This window comes from Nicotiana tabacum, chromosome 9 (genome assembly GCF_000715075.1).
Source record: "Nicotiana tabacum cultivar K326 chromosome 9, ASM71507v2, whole genome shotgun sequence".
Taxonomy (NCBI): domain Eukaryota; kingdom Viridiplantae; phylum Streptophyta; class Magnoliopsida; order Solanales; family Solanaceae; genus Nicotiana; species Nicotiana tabacum.
The window spans coordinates 100,311,824-100,328,099 of record NC_134088.1 but is presented as its reverse complement, the minus strand read 5'-3'; the positions used below and the strand labels follow the sequence as shown (position 1 = coordinate 100,328,099).

The following is a 16,276-nucleotide window of genomic DNA, read 5'->3' as shown; positions in this document are numbered from 1 at the left end:
CGGAATTCCAGTTTTATGGCCGTAAAACGCTAAAAAATGAGAAACAGTCATGGTAGGATGGTGCCTATGGTTCCATAGGTAGTTTTTGATGGCTTGTAAAAATATTAGGTATCCGGTCCGGGGTCTCGGGCCCATGCGTAAGGCATGGGTTATAACATACAAAAATATAGGGCCATCAAAAATGACCTAAGGAACCACAATCACCTTCCCGCCGTGACCGTTCCTCATTGTTTTTTGGTGTTTTACGACCATAAAACTTGAATTCCGCGCGACCCTAAACACCATTAGTTTCCTTGAAATGGCAGAGTTGGCGGCAAGTACTATATATAAGTAACCTCAACAATTATGGGTTTAATTCTCACCGGAACTTGCTAACTAATAACAATGGAGTAGTTTAAATTGGCAATTGCAGTCGCAAGAAAAGCACTAAGACAGTGTCTCTACTTTCTCATGACTATGTGTTTCCACAAGTAGCATGATCTTGATTTCAACAAGAAGTAAAACACATACTAAGTACCAAGCATACCTTTTGATTAAGTAAAGAACTAGATGTATTTATGCACTTCATATTCCTACAAAAGTTCAAATTCATAAATCTTTTTTTTATAAGATCTCAAATTCATAAAACTTCTACCACATTGTAGAAACATATCCAAGAGAGTAGTATAGTCTGGAGGAATTATTATTTACTTTAGCTTATTTCATAGTCAATCAATGAGCAAGTGTATAGCCAATATTGTCTATTCCTTCAGCTAGTAATCAAGCAAATTAGCTGCTACCAAACGAATAATAATATACTGAAATTTCAAAATCTAAAAGAAGATCAAACTAGCAATAGGAAATAGAATCAGAACAAAGTTAAAAATTCGACATGCTATAGGAGAAAAAATAGTTAATGATGTGCCTTTCAAGAGGATGTGGAAGTGGCAAACAAAGTTTCTAACTGAAAAGTTTCATTCTTGTGATAGTGATAGTTAAATATGTCGATATTGAACTACAGAGAATAGAAATGTGTACACCCTTGAATCTTCATTGCATTTTCTTGTCTTTCTCCAACAAAACCAATCTGACTCACCTGATTACCCACATGGTCTCGTGAATTTATAAACTAGGGTTATGAAAATTTGGGGAAGAAATGATGTTTACCCGAAAAATGGATAGAGTTAAATTTGTACGTAGTTCTAAGGATATGTGGTATAACTTAACATAAATCGTAAGGATAAATATAAATTATCAAATATGGATTGTAAAGAATGAAAAGTAACAAGGTTGGAAAGAAGATGATTTAAGGACTAAGCAAGATGAATCAATCTATGAAGCCAAAAAGAATAATCCTTCAATCTAAGAGTGTATGGTATTTTTGTTACAATGTAAGCTAAAAACTGTCTTTTACAGAAATGTAGCCATCCTCTTTATAGTGGAGGATCTTACTTTAGATATAATTAAAAATACATAGTGGAGAGCCCATGATGAATTAGTTTTTCCCTAATTCCCGCCGAGATTCTCTCCCTTAGTGTGGTTACAACGGCTATTGTCTGTGAGTTCGAGCTTGATCGGACTCGGTGCTAGTCAGTATTATTTTTAGAGCTCGATGCCGATTCGGGATCTGGTAATGACTCGGGCTCGGTTGGCCTTTGCCCCTTAAGATCGATTATGTAACATTTCATCATAGTTCGATTTGGACCCGAGCTCGATAATGAATTCGAGCTCAGTGTTTGACCTATACCTGAAATCTGTAGCTCGTTCGTACCATCTTCGGAGCCTATCTCGATATCACAAAGTCTTCCTTTGGTCTATCATGATCCCATCTCGATCAATCGTACGAAGGTCGAAATCAATTTCGACCGTATACAGATAGTCCCCTCGTTTCTCGGGAAGGATGTGGTGAGAAACGATATGATTTCTCAATGGCTCGATTGAATATGTGCTGACGTTTGCATCGAGCCCGACCATGACGTACGTGATAGATGTCCCGTCGGTTTAGTTTATCAGGGCATTTAATGCGTGTCAGACGGTGGTCGGCCACCGCTGATATTGAACCGCCATTGCTTCAATCTATAAATATCCCTTCCTTTTACCATTTATCACTTTTACATCTTTAAACTCTAAATTTTCTAACTTCTTTCTCACGCTTTCTGAATTCACTCGCAAAATCTGTGATTCTTCTCTGCAAAATCTTTCTTCAAAAACACCGCATCCCTGTTACCTCCTTCTCTTTTCAATCTTTAAATCCAGACATGGCGAAAACATCAAAAACCATTCCTCAGAAAGAAAAAGCTTATTCTTCACAATCTCCCGCCGACAAAACACCGGTGGAGCCACGGCCTGAGGAGTGCATTCCTAGGGCGTATGTTCTTACCTCCGATTTTAAGGTCGACAAAGGCTCGTCGATTCCCGACTGATGTGAGCTAGTATCGAGGTATATGTATTCGATAACCGAGAGGCACCTCGAACAACTAAAGAAAGATTGCAATTGGGAGAACAAATAAATAGTAATCCCGTCTTTTGAAAAAGATATCACCACTTATGTGAAAGGGTTTTTAAGTGTGTATACTTACCCTTTCACGTTAGGTCCCCTCGATCCCGTTATTATTGATTTCTGCCGCCAATACCAAATAACCCTACGCCAGATCCATCCTTCTTTTTGGCGGATCGTCATTTTTATCCGTTACTTCGTGAACAAAATTGAGGGGATGCCTTTCACCCTCGATCATCTCATCTGATTGTACTGCCCTCGCCTCTTTCGAGGCGGATTAATAAAACTTCAGCGTCGGGCTACCAAGGTTCTGTTCTCGAGTATAGATGAGGACATGGATCGAGGCTGGATGGGCATGTTCGTTCGAGTAAAGACTTCGTACCTGATTCCAACTGAAAAGATGCCTTTTCCCGAGGAGTGGAACATGAAGCGTAAGTGTAATTCTGCCGTTATCTTCTGTTATTTTTCCTCTTCATTCCTTTTCTCACCGATACCCCCCTTCTTGTGATACAACGGTTCCTTGGATGCCCGGTGCAGTCCCCGATCTCAACAACTGGGTACAGGATCTAGATTCGACCTCCACATATGCTTGCGTTTGTGGCGTGATTTGTCCAAGGGCCGATGGGAGGCCAAAAATCATGGTGAGCCTCTTTCTTGTATCTTTGGTAGTTCGAACGAGATGCTTTCTATATGCTTAAATCAATTTTCCTGTATGTAGCTGTGGGCAAAGATGCGATTTTGAGGCCCTCATCCGTTGAAGAAGAGGCTTCAGCCTCTGATCCATATCCGGTGAAAGATAATAAGAGAAAAAGGGCCTCTGCTTCCGAAGACCCTAAACCGAAGGCGAGGATGGCTCGTAAGCCGAAGAAGAATACCATCCATTTAACCATGGAATCAGTTTTGCGTCTAAGGGATGAAGACGAGGAAGAAGAAGAAAACGATGGGTGCGTGATGGTGGCCCGAACGAAGAAAACCATCGATGCCCCTAAGGCAGCTACGTCGATAGTGATTTATAAAGTTCCGCCTCGTACTAAGGAGATATCCGAGGAAGGTTCGGGCAGAGCCCCCGAACCGTTAGAGATCGAGGATGCTTCCTACCGAAATCAACAATCAGTAGGTATATCAAAATAGACTGATACTGAAGCTCTTCAAACTGAGGAGAACGCCCCAAGCGAGTCGCTCGGGGCTATAGTAATTGGGGACTCGCCCAATCTCCCTGCTTTTTCCGAAAGGGCGATTCGGGATGCCCAAGCTTTGGGGCCCCACGAGATAAACCGATCACATTAAGGGGATGACCCCTTTTGTGATTTGTTTACTGGTGTCGAGGATGTTGTTGGCCTAGTGATGTTTCAGGCCTTGTGAAGTGCAACAAGCTCTAAATCGGGTAAGCTCTAACTCCCTTCGTTGATACCACTTTCATGTTCGCTATTCTATTCTAACTTATTTTTTTCTTTCTTCGTAGGCCGTAGTAGCTCATCGAGAAGTATGTTCTCGGTCTCGAGCCAAGCTGCGTTGATACGAGGCCGACCTTCAACGGGTCATGGAGGAGAGGAACGCCCTTAAATTCCTATTAGGGCAAAAGGAAGAGGAAATCAAAGACCTCCGAGCTGAGTCGGCCAAGGCTCACCAGGATCGGACCGATCTGTCTGAGCAGGTAATGATACTATTAAAAGCCTATGGGCTCGATATCGGAACGATGGCTAATATTTCGGTCTCACAGCTGCAGCAGAAACTTGAGATGATCGGAAAACTCTGTGAGGAGGTCGATGTGATAAAGGCGGAGTCCTTGAAGTGGAAAGAAAGTATGGACCATTTTGCTGCAGAGAAAGAGGCTGCTCGAGCCCAATTATCATCGGCCGAAAACCAACTTCAGAACATGAAGGGGAAAACCGCGGTTCAAGCAAGAAGGATAGAGGAGCTCGAGGCTCGGTTGGCCTCCGAACTTGCCAAGGCCAAATCTGACGCTGAAAAAGCAAAGGCCGATGCGGATGCATTTGTGGCCGTTTATTGGGCTGATACTGAAGCTGCTCAGGTACAAGCAAGAGAGGCAGCCGAGACCGCAAACGCTCGAGCACATTGGGTTGCTGAACTTGCTAAGTGCCGATCTCGGAGGGAGACTCTCGAGTAGATCCATGCTCGAGGTTTCGATCTCGCCGAAGAGATAAAAAAAGGCTAAAGAGCTCGAAGCTGATGCTGAAGCCTTGGCTTCCGATGATGACGATGGTGATGCTGATGATGATTTTGATGATGGGAGCAAAAGTGGATCCGAGAGCGGGGAAGAACCCGATGGAGAAGAGACTGTCCCCGTAGATAACCAAGAATATTAGCCCTTAGTTTTCATTTTGGTTTTCTGTGTAGGGTCTTGTTCGGACATTGTAAACATTCTTGTATATATATATATAAAGATTTTTTCTTTTCCCGACTTTCCTCTGTTTTATTCTCTGCCTCATGAAGATTTTGTTTCATTCATGCCTTATGAAGACTTTCATAAGGTTTTAGACAATTCGATCGTATTTGGACCTTGTAGCTTTTATAACTGAGGGAGTGCTTGCTCGAGCTCGGAATAAGGTAGCCCGTAGGCTTAGTAGTCAGTTGAGTGATTGCTCGAACTCGAACTCGAAGTGATGTAGCCCGTAGGCTTAATGGTCGAGTGAGTATTCGCTCGAACTCGAAATAAGAGTAGCCCGTAGGCTTAGTAGTCGAGTGAGTGCTTGCTAGAACTCGAAGTGATGTAGCCCGTAGGCTTAATAATCGAGTGAGTGATTCGAACTCGAAGTAATGTAGCCCGTAGGCTTAATGATCGAGTGAGTGATTCAAACTCGAAGTAATGTAGTCTGTAGGCTTAATGATCGAGTGAGTGATTCGAACTTGAAGTAATGTAGCACGTAGGCTTAATGATCGAGTGAGTATTTGCTCGAACTCGAAATAAGAGTAGCCCGCAGGCTTAGTAGTCGAGTGAGTGCTTGCTCAAAACTCGAGATGATGTGGCCCGTAGGCTTATTAGTCGAGTGAAAGATTCGAACTCGAAGTAATGTCGCCCATAGGCTTAATGGTCAAGTGATTGCTCGAACTCGAAATAAAAGTAGCCCGTAGGCTTGGTAGTCGAGTGAGTGCTTGCTCAAACTCAAAGTGATGTAGCCCGTAGGTTTAATGATCGAGTAAGTGATTCGAACTCGAAGTAATGTAGCCCGTAGGCTTAATGATCGAGTAAGTGATTGCTCGAACTCGAAGTAAGATAGTCCTTAGGCTTAATATTCGAGTGATTGATTGCTCGAACTCGAAGTATTGTAGCCCGTAGACTTTATGGTGTAAGTTTATTCATAACTCCTTTGGTAGTGGTCGGCCCTTAAGCCTATTTGAATCATGAAGCAGAACGAAAATTTTCAAAATATGAGTTATTGGTAAAGAGGTCGTTATACATATGTTCGTATTTTGTGCCAGGGCTCGAGCAAAACTATGCGGGCATGGTTCGTTTTGACCATTTGGCCCTCATACTTTTTCCCTATCGAGACCCTGTTTGATATGACTTTGGTACGAAATAACGTTCTTGTATCGAACTCGATTTATTCGATGGTAAAGCCCCCCAGTATTTGAGGTTGATTATAAAAAAGCCTTGGATACTATTGAATTGTCCTTAGGTAGCACATAGTTGTTGTCTCGTTAAAAACCTTGTCAGAAAAACCAAGTTGGGATAAAAACCGATCTAAGGGGAAAAAAACGAGTGCAACGCGTACTTTAAAACCTGAGGTTTCGATGTTTTTGCTTGAACTCCTGGAATGAGTTAGTATTGAATATATATAGACGAAAGAAGGGAGAAAATCACACCTTAATTCGAAATTAACTAAAAAATTGCCCGTGGGGCCCACGTCTCGGAATCCGGCGAAAGTCACGAAATATGAACGCCTATTCAACCACGAGTCCAACCATACTATTTTTACTAAAATCTGACATCAACTTGACCTCCAAATCTCAAATTCTCATTTTGAAATCTCTAGGCCCAAATCTTCTAATTTCACTTTAAAAACATGTAATCTATTCGAAATATTCAATGATAATGCAATATAATTGACTAACAATGATCATATGTGAATTACCTCAAGTTCCCCCGTGAATTCTCTCTGAAAAATCGCCCAAAACCATGTTGAAAATGTCCAAAATGACAAAAATGTCGGAACCCCTCTGTTTTGTAATCTGTCACGGCTTTCGCACCTGCGATGCACGTGACCGCATCTGCGGAAGGCCTCCCTCGCTTCTGCGGCTAGCTTCGCTTCTATGATCCCTCGTCCGCATCCGCTTTCCTTCGCATCTGCGGCCACTGCCCACTCTCCCTTGTCTGCTTCTGTGCTCCCACGCTCACTTTTGCGAGCTCGCACCTACGAGCCAAATTCCGCAGGTGCGATTGTATCAGTAGGTAGCAGCAAGTTTCAATTGTTCTAAGTCCAAATTTGATTCGTTAACCATTCAGAACACGCCCGAGCCCCTCGGGACCTCAACCAAATATACCAACAAGTCCTAATACATCATACGAACTTAGTCGAGTCTTCAAATCACATCCAATAATACTAAAACACGAATCACACATAGATTCAAGCCTAATGAACTTTGAAACTTTTAATTTCTACAAACGACGCCGGAACCTATCAAATCAAGTCCGATTAACCTCAAATTTTGCACGCAAGTCATAAATGACCTAACGGAGCTATAAAAATTTTCAGAACTGGATTCCGACCCCGATATCAAAAAGTCACTTCCCGGTCAAACTTCCAAACTTAAATTCCTATTTTAGCCATTTCAAGCCTAATTTAACTACGGATATCTAAATAAAATTTCGAACACGCTCCTAAGTCCAAAATCACCATACGGAGCTGTTGGAATCATCAAAATTCTATTCCGGGGTCGTTTACACATAGGTCGACATCCATCCAACTTTTTCAACTTAAGTTTTAAATTTTGGAATTAAGTGTTCCAATTCATTTTAGAATCTCTCCGGACCTGAACCGACTACCCCGACAAGTAACATAACGGTTATAAAGCACAAAATAAGCATTAAATAGGGGAACATGACTACAACTTTTAAAACTACTGGCCGGGTCGTTACACTTCGTTTTCCTTTTGATTTCAAAAGGAGATTGGGACTTCTGATAGTTCATTCTCAATTTCTTTCTTTTTGTTTGTGTTGAGTGGGATGCTGACTTTCCTTATTTATTTTAAAATTGCAGGCAACAGTTTTTTGTGCATATTCCCCTTTTAATCTTTTTATGTGCTTGCTATTTTATGCGTTTGATTTTTCTCTTATTGGTGTTCAAAGAACAAGAGTGAATTAAAGAGGTGAGAGTACCCTTCTTATATGAAATAAGAGTAACTACTAATGCTTTCTCTGTCTTTCAATAACCTTCATAAAAAATGATTCTTATTTTATTGCCCTTCCATTTTTTTTTTACAGTTTTATTTTAAAAAATCATACCAATAATGCTTTGTGAATCTTTAGTTACATACCATTATTGTTGGAGACGATGAAGTTTTGCACAAAACTTTCTAGGATTTTCTAATTATGAAGTACAAGTACAATACTGTACTTAAGTCTACGATATACATATGATGTCACTCGGTTCTATTTTGGGTCACCTCTATATTTTGGGCTTGCTTGCTACTAGCATTCTTATGGGCTTGCTCGGCTGGTATTTGGAATTGGGTTTCAGTCGCAGAAATATTGTTCTAGAATATTCCCTTAGTGCACAGCACATGACACCCTGTATTTTAATTATTTCTTCCTTCCTTGTATTTATTTTACGTACAACTTTATACTAGCTAATAGGACATTGCCACTTGGCAATATATCATGTAGCCCTAAATTCATTCCTTTTGTATATAATCCTAGGTATGTACAATGACTGATTATACATTATTCTCTCATTTTGTCATGGTATCAGAGAAGGTTTGATTCTACTATCATTTTCTGCTTTCTCAGTCATAAATCAGCTTTCCTTCTTCATTTTTCTTCTTCTCTTAAGCTTGTCTGCTATGGGTTCTTCACCACAGTCGGCTGATACACTAGCTTCTGCTACTACCACCACCAATGCTCCCGCACCTGCAGTTATCAATGCATCAGGAGTGATTGACTCTACTTATCCTTATTACCTTCATCCCTCTGACTATCCAGGGATGAACCTTGTGTCCTCAACTTTTGATGGAAAAGGATATGGAGGTTGGAGAAGGGCAGTCATTATTGCCTTATCTGCAAAGAACAAGCTGGGATTTATCGATGCTACCCTGGTTGTCCCTAAGACTGATTCTGGAATCCAGTAAGCTTGGGCTAGATATAATGACACTGTACTTTCATGGATGCTCAACTCCTTATCCAAAGAGATAGCTGAGAGTGTTTTCTATTCATAAAATGCAAAGGATTTATGGAGGGACCTGGAGGACAGATTTGGTCAAGCAAATGGAGCAAAGTTGTTCCAACTACAAAAGAAATTAAGTTCAGTGGTGCAAGAAAATTCAAGTGTGTCAACTTACTTCATCAAAATGAAGAGCCTATGGGATGAACTAGATGCACTCAACACATTGTCTACTTGTGTTTGTGAGTGTGAGTGTAGAACAAAAGTCAAAAGTTTGAAAGCACACCAAGATGAGAGACTACTGCAGTTCCTAATGGGACTAAATGACATATTTATTGGGGGTAAGGAGCAACATTTTGTTGCCATCACCTTTACCTTATATTGGACAAGCATACTCTTTTGTGATTCAAGATGAGAAATAGAGGGAGATACATGCTACCCCTGCATACTCAAGTGAATCTGCCTCACTCATTGCTGTAAACCAACTAGGAAACTTCAGAAAATTTAATGAGAACAAGATGTATAAAATAAGTTTTGAATCTAAGAAAAATGCAAATTTGTTCCTATTGCAAGAAGCCTAGACATAGTATAGACAAGTGCTATAGGATTCATGGGTTTCCAGCAGATTTTAAGTTCACAAAGCAGAAAAGGTTTCAGGGAGGTGCCCAGGCAAATAACGCTTTCTTTTCAAATGAGGAAAGTGAACAGGGAGCAGAAAATGCAATAGAAGGTTAGAATATTTCCAAGGAGAATGTGGTTAAATTGCTGCAGCTCCTTCAACAAGTGAAAATGGGACAAAATAGTACAAGAACCTCTGATGTTGCAGCAAATGTGAGTTGTGCTGGTATAACTAATTTCTTTGACTCTTTTGCCTGTTTAATTCAAATCAATGATGATTCTTGGATATTGGATAGTGGAGCAACAAAACATATGTCTTTCAACAAACAATTGTTCACAGATTTGAAAATCTTGCCTAAACCTCTCATGGTTAAACTCCCAAACACTTACAGAGTTAAAGTCACTCATTCAGGAATTGTTTATCTTTTGCCTAATCTGATTATGCGAAATGTTCTTTACATTCCATCCTTTAAATATAATCTGTTGTCTTTGCACAAGTTCTGCAGACAACTCAAGAAATATATTTTATTCACTCCCTGTTCCTGTTTCCTTCCGCAGGGCCCTTCAATGAAGAGCCACTGGAGATTGGTAAAGAGGAAGGAGGCCTCTACATTCTCAGATTCATACATACAACAACAATGTCTAAGAGTTCATCTAAGTTTAGAAGAGTTTTCATTCTAAGAAGTAATTCTGTTTCCAATCATGGTTTGCATTCATGTTTTAGTTTTTCTGATTCAAGTGTAAAGGAAAAGTTGTGGCACTACAGATTAGGCCATATGCCCCTTAGCAATTTGAAAAGTGTTTCATCAGTTTCTATATCCAAGTTTTCTAAATTTTCCACTTCATGGGTTATTTGTCCTTTGGCAAGGCAATCCAAACTTCCTTTTCCATCTAGTTCTATTTCTACTAAGAAAGTATTTGAATTAATTCATGTGGATACATGGGAACCATACAATAGTGCTACATAAGATGAATTTAAGTATTTTCTTATAATTGTTGATGATTTCAGTAGAGGGACATGGACTTATCTACTAACCAACAAATCCAATGCATTCACTATTCTAAAAGGCTTTCTAGACATGGTAAATAATGTCTTTGAATTGGGAAGTGGGAACATTCAATTAGAATTTTTTCAGTCACAAGGTATTATTCATCAAACCACTTGTGTGTCCACACCACAACAAAATAAAGTTGTGGAGAGAAAGCACAAACATCTATTAGAGACATCTAGAGCCTTGTTATACCAATCACACCTACCTATATCATACTGGGGTGACTGCCTTCTTACAATCACCTATTTGATCAACAGGTTTCCTTCAAGTGTCTTAAAGTTTAAAATTCCTTATGAAGTTCTCTTTAAAAGCAAGCCAAATTACTCTATCCTTATATGCTTTGGGTGTTTATGTTTTGCTTCTACTCTCTCAAATCATAGAACTGAGTTTGAACCAAGGGCTACTCCTTGTGTGTTCTTAGGTTATCCTCATGGAAAGAAGGGTTACAAAGTGTTGAACCTCAAGAATTTAAAGCCCTTCATTTCTAGAGATGTTGTATTTCATGAAGAATTCTCTCCATTTGCTTCTATTAAGTCTAATTTTCTTCTGATGTTTCTTTACCCACTGCTAAAGTTAGTGTAAGTAACCAAACTCCTGAAATTTCACCCTTTGCTAGCAGACCTCACATTGAAGTTTCCCAAGAGCCTACCGAATCATCAATTGATTTCTATTCTTCTCCCATTTCTTTAATTCATCCTAGCACACCTATTTCCTATATCTCTTCTTCTAGGTTCTCTCCAGATTCTCCAGTATCATCTAGTCAATCACATACATCTGTACCTGTTTTTCCTTCTCTCAATTCTGATCCTATGATGGATGTTCTTATTAGGAAGTCTACCAGACCACACACAACTCCATCTTATCTCAAGGATTATATTTGTAATGCACTCCAACTCACAAATGTTAGCAACTCTTGCTTTCTCACACCTGTTACACCTACTTGTATATCTTTCAGTGGACTATCTTCTACTAATCAACACATGCTAAACACATTGTCCAGTATACAAGAACTTATCAACTATTTACAGGCACCACATCACCCAGGGTGACAAGAAGCAATGGACAAAGAGATTGAGGCTCTTGAACTTAATAAGACTTGAGAAGTGGTTGAATTACCACCTGGGAGGAAAGCTTTACCATGCAAGTGGGCTAATAAGGTTAAACAACATTCAAATGGCAGTGTGGAAAGACTAAAGACAAGATTGGTCATTACATGAGACAAACAAAATAATGGCATAGACTTCAATGAAACTTTTTCATCCATGGTGAAGATGACCACAATCAGATGCATATTGGACACTGCAGTAAAGAAAGGATGCGGTCTATACCAACTAGATGTGAAAACACTTTCCTACATGGAGACCTAAATGAAGAAGTGTACATAAAATTTCCACCTTGGATTGTACCTCCTTCACCTACTCATGCATGCAAGTTAAAGAAATGGCTTTATATGCTACGACAAACATCTCGACAGTGGTATGCTAAACTTACAACTGCTTTGAACTTTAAGGGATTCACTCACTCGTTAAGTGACTATTCCTTGTTCTTTAAAAAGTTAGATTCTTCCATTTCTATAGCGGCTATCTATGTGGATGATATACTCTTGATAGGAAATGACAGTGCAGAATTACATGCATTGAAATAATTTATCAATCAAGAATTCAGAATTAAAGATCTCGGGGACTTACATTTTTTTCTAGGGATGGAAGTTATCCGAGAAACAAATGGACTCATCCTTTCTCAGCGCAAATTCACTTTAGACCTTCTCCAAGAATTTGACTCCCTCAATTTGTCACATGTTTCTTCTCCACTTGATTCATCTACTCGTCTGTCTACTCAAACAGGGGAACCAATGAAGGATCCCACCCTGTATCGCCATCTCCTTGTAAAACTTAACTACCTCACTCACACCCAGCCAGACTTGTCCTTCACGGTCCAGCACCTCAGCTAGTACATACAAGACCCAAGACAACCACACCTAGATGCAACATTCCATGTACTTCGCTATTTGCTCAAAGATCCTGGGTTGGGCTCTTTATGTCTTCTTCCTCATCATTCAAGCTCCTAGCCTTTTGTGATTTCGATTGGGTAACCTGCCCGGACTCGCGAAAGTCGGCGAGTGGTTTTTACATTTCCCTTGGTACCTCTCCGATCTCTTGGAAATCCAAGAAGCAAACTTCAATCTCACTCAGTTCGGCCGAGGCAGAATGAAGATCTATGAGGCGAGTGGTCGCAGAGCTTACATGGTTGGTTCGTCTTTTTGAGGATATGTCAATTCCTATTTCTCTTCCAGTCACCCTTCACTCCGACAGCCAAGCAACAATTTACATGGCGAAAAACCCCGTTTTTCACGAACGGACGAAGAACGTTGAAATTGACTGTCATTTTGTGCGCGAATAATATCTAGCTGGGTTGGTTTCATTATCTTTTGTTCGATCTTCTGCCCAGTTGGCAAATCTCTTCACAAAATCACTCACAAGGCGTCTTCATCGTGATTTATTGGGCAAGTTGGGTGTGTTTTTTCCTCTCCAACTGGGGGGGGGGGGGGGATGTGTTGGAGACGATGAAGTTTTGCACAAAAATGTCTAGGATTTTCTGATTTTGAAGTACAAGTACTACACTATACTTAAGTCTAGGATGGCCACTCAGTTATATTTTGGGTCACCTCTGCATTTTGTGTCTGCTTGCTACTAGCATTCTTATGGGCTTGCTCGGCTGGTATTTGGAATTGGGCTTCAATCACAATAACATTGTTCTAGAATATTCCCATAGTGCACAACACATGACACCCTGTATTTTAATTAATTTTTTCTTCCTTGTATATATTTTATGTACAACTTTATACTAGCTAATAGGATATTGGCACTTGGCAATATAGCATGTACCCCTAGATTCATTCCTTTTGTATATAATCCTAGGCATGTACAGTGACTGATTACACATTATTCTCTCATTTGTCAATTATTATGCGTCTATACCTTGTATATGTACTAAGAAATTTATTAAATATCTATAAATATCATATTGTGAACCCATAAACTACTGTATATTAAGTTAAAATCGTTGTAGGAACCCATTAACATTAAATTCTAGATCCGCCTCTTGGGCCAACCCTCTTTGGGATAAAAAAAATAAAGTGCATGTCGGTCCTTCACGGTGTCCAATTGCTTGACTTCCCAGATTTCGAAATCTTATCACGACTAATGTTGAAAACCATGTGGTCCTTTCAACAGTGTCTACTAACAATATCACCTTTTCTTTTCGTCTTTTTGGTTCGACAGTTGATGTTAGGCTTTTCTTTGAAGCATTTTCTTTTTCCACTAATAATAGTTTTATTTTTCCAGCTAGAGTTTTAAGTTCATTTCTATCATATACGAAGAAAAACATCCACAAATTTAAAATGTTACACTTCACTCCAATACTACCAGTCTATCTGCCGATACTTTGGTATCGTAACGTGTTAAATTTCAAAGATAAAAATTACTACTATAACTGTGGAATAGTATTTTTAAAAACAAATATATTTCTCATTGAACCAAACACACCATATTCCTACTTTTTGTACCCTAGCCTTTCATTTTCCCTACCATTCAGACGTGACAATAGCTGTGTTCTAATTTGCCTCCAATAATCCATATTTTACTTGGTGCTAATTTGAAGAGTACCTTTAACAATGCAAAATGTGGATGCAGAACAAATAGAGATCTTTGGACGTGGATGATTATTTGTACCATTTACACACCAAATTTGAGGCTAGGATTGTTATAATCATGTTGCCTCCTGGGTTGAATATTTTGAAATTGGGCAGGAGTATGGGAAGTGTTGACAGCATATGCTAGAGCTTAATTGTTACTGTCAACCATGGTCATAGGTGTAGTGTGTTGTGAATGTGTGATTTGTTGGGTCCTTAAAGAGGAAGTGTTTGGTTGATTGACTTGAGGGCAAGCAACATTTAAGTGTGGGGTGTTGATGTCGTGCTATAATTTCATATATTTTGACGTTATTTACCCTACTTGCTTGTTGTTTGAATGCTAATTTGTGCGACAATTGTGCTTAATAGAGCTTATTTCACGTGTAGGAATGCTTGGACATAAATTGGAGAAAAATTGTACGGAAGGATACCTTAGAGCTAAAAAAATGGAGCACTAAAGAAGAAGTGCAAGGCAACGAAACAACAATGCCATAGACAGTGTAAGACATTGTCCATGGCACTGTCATTGGAGCCCCAGACATTTACTACTTTTGTGCAACCAAACCTAACATATGCATCGAAATTACTATATTGAATTATCAATAATAGTCGTGGCAGAGGGTAAGTATATTTTCATCCTTAATCATACGTTTCGGGTTTAAATTTTGAGTATGAAATCGTTTTTGTTATGAAATATTTTACCTTAGTGGCGAAGCGAGAAATGTCTGCAATGGTATTCAAACTTGAAAGAAGCGAAAACAATTCTTCGATATATTATATACTTCTAAAACTTAATATTTTACTTATATACACGATATAATTTTCGGAGAAGGTCCTAATATCCCTCTACTTTCGAAAATGGTCTAAGAATACCCTCGTTATACTATTGGGTTATCTATACCCTTGCAGTCATACTTTGGGTTCAAATATACCCCTCATTTAAACGGAGGGACACATGTCATCGTCTTATTGGCCAATTCTAAATATCTCCTAATTAATTAAAAATACATATTATCCATACCCGAAAAATAATTTTATAAAGCAATTTTTTTTTGTAAAAACTGAAAAAACTGATTTATTTTTTACTAAAACTGAAAAAACTGAACATATTTTTTTTTTTCATTTTTTACAAAAAATTCTGCTTCAAAAAAAACTGAAAAATATTTTTTTTAAAAATGTTTTTGTAAAAACTGGAAAACAAAATTAAAAAATAATTTTTATAAAGCAATTAAAAACTAAAAAAAAACTGAATTTTTTAAAACTAAAAACTGAAAAAAAGAAAATATTTGTTTTTTCAGTTTTTACAAAAACATTGCTTTAGAAAATTGCTTTTCAGTTTTTGTTCTTTAGTTTTTACAAAAATAATTGCTTTAGAAATTATTTTTCATTTTTTTTTAAAGCAATATTAATCTAAAAACTCGAAAAAAATATTTTCGATTATTCAGTTTTTTTTTCAGTTTTTAATTGATTTAGAAAATTATTTTTCAGTTTTGTTTTCCAGTTTTTACAAAAAACATTGTTTCAAAAAATATTTTTCAGTTTTTTTAAGCAGATGTTTTTGTAAAAAATAAAAAAAAAATATTTTCGTTTTTTTCAGTTTTTACAAAAAACAAAATTGCTTTATAAAATTATTTTTCGGGTATGGATAATGGGTATTTTTAATTAATTAGGAGATATTTAGAATTGGCCAATAAGACGATGACACGTGCCCCTCCATTTAAATGAGTGGTATATTTGAACCCAAAGTATGACTGCATAGGTATAGATAACCCAATAGTATAACGAGGGGTATTCTTAGACAGTACATGAATATATTTGGACCTTCTCTGTATAATTTTTGACGAAACGTCGGTAGCTTCGCCCAGCTTTACTTCCAATACAGCACTTTGCAATCTTATTTGAGTATAATCAAACCCCAATACAATCCCAAATCAGAAAAAAATTAATGTAGAATTTTTATTAAGCTGGTACCAAAAGAATTCTATTATTGGTCCCTACTAAAGATTTTGTGAAAAAGGCTAGGGCTTAGGGGGTCTTCTTTGTCCCCCCACCCAGCTATAATAGGAATTTAAAATTTATGGGGTGGCGGAGCTTCATATAT

The 16,276-nt window shown here is 38.4% G+C and overlaps 1 long non-coding RNA gene across 1 annotated transcript in view; it reads left to right on the top strand.

Annotated features, from left to right (window-relative positions):
- The window catches only part of LOC142164269 (uncharacterized), a 28,092-nt gene extending 13,255 nt beyond the window's left edge, over positions 1 to 14,837 (top strand). The window contains exon 3 of the long non-coding RNA XR_012694989.1: positions 14,563 to 14,837. This is a non-coding gene — a long non-coding RNA (uncharacterized LOC142164269). The remainder of the gene's footprint in view (positions 1 to 14,562) is intronic.
- The last annotated feature ends 1,439 nt before the right edge of the window (positions 14,838 to 16,276 follow it).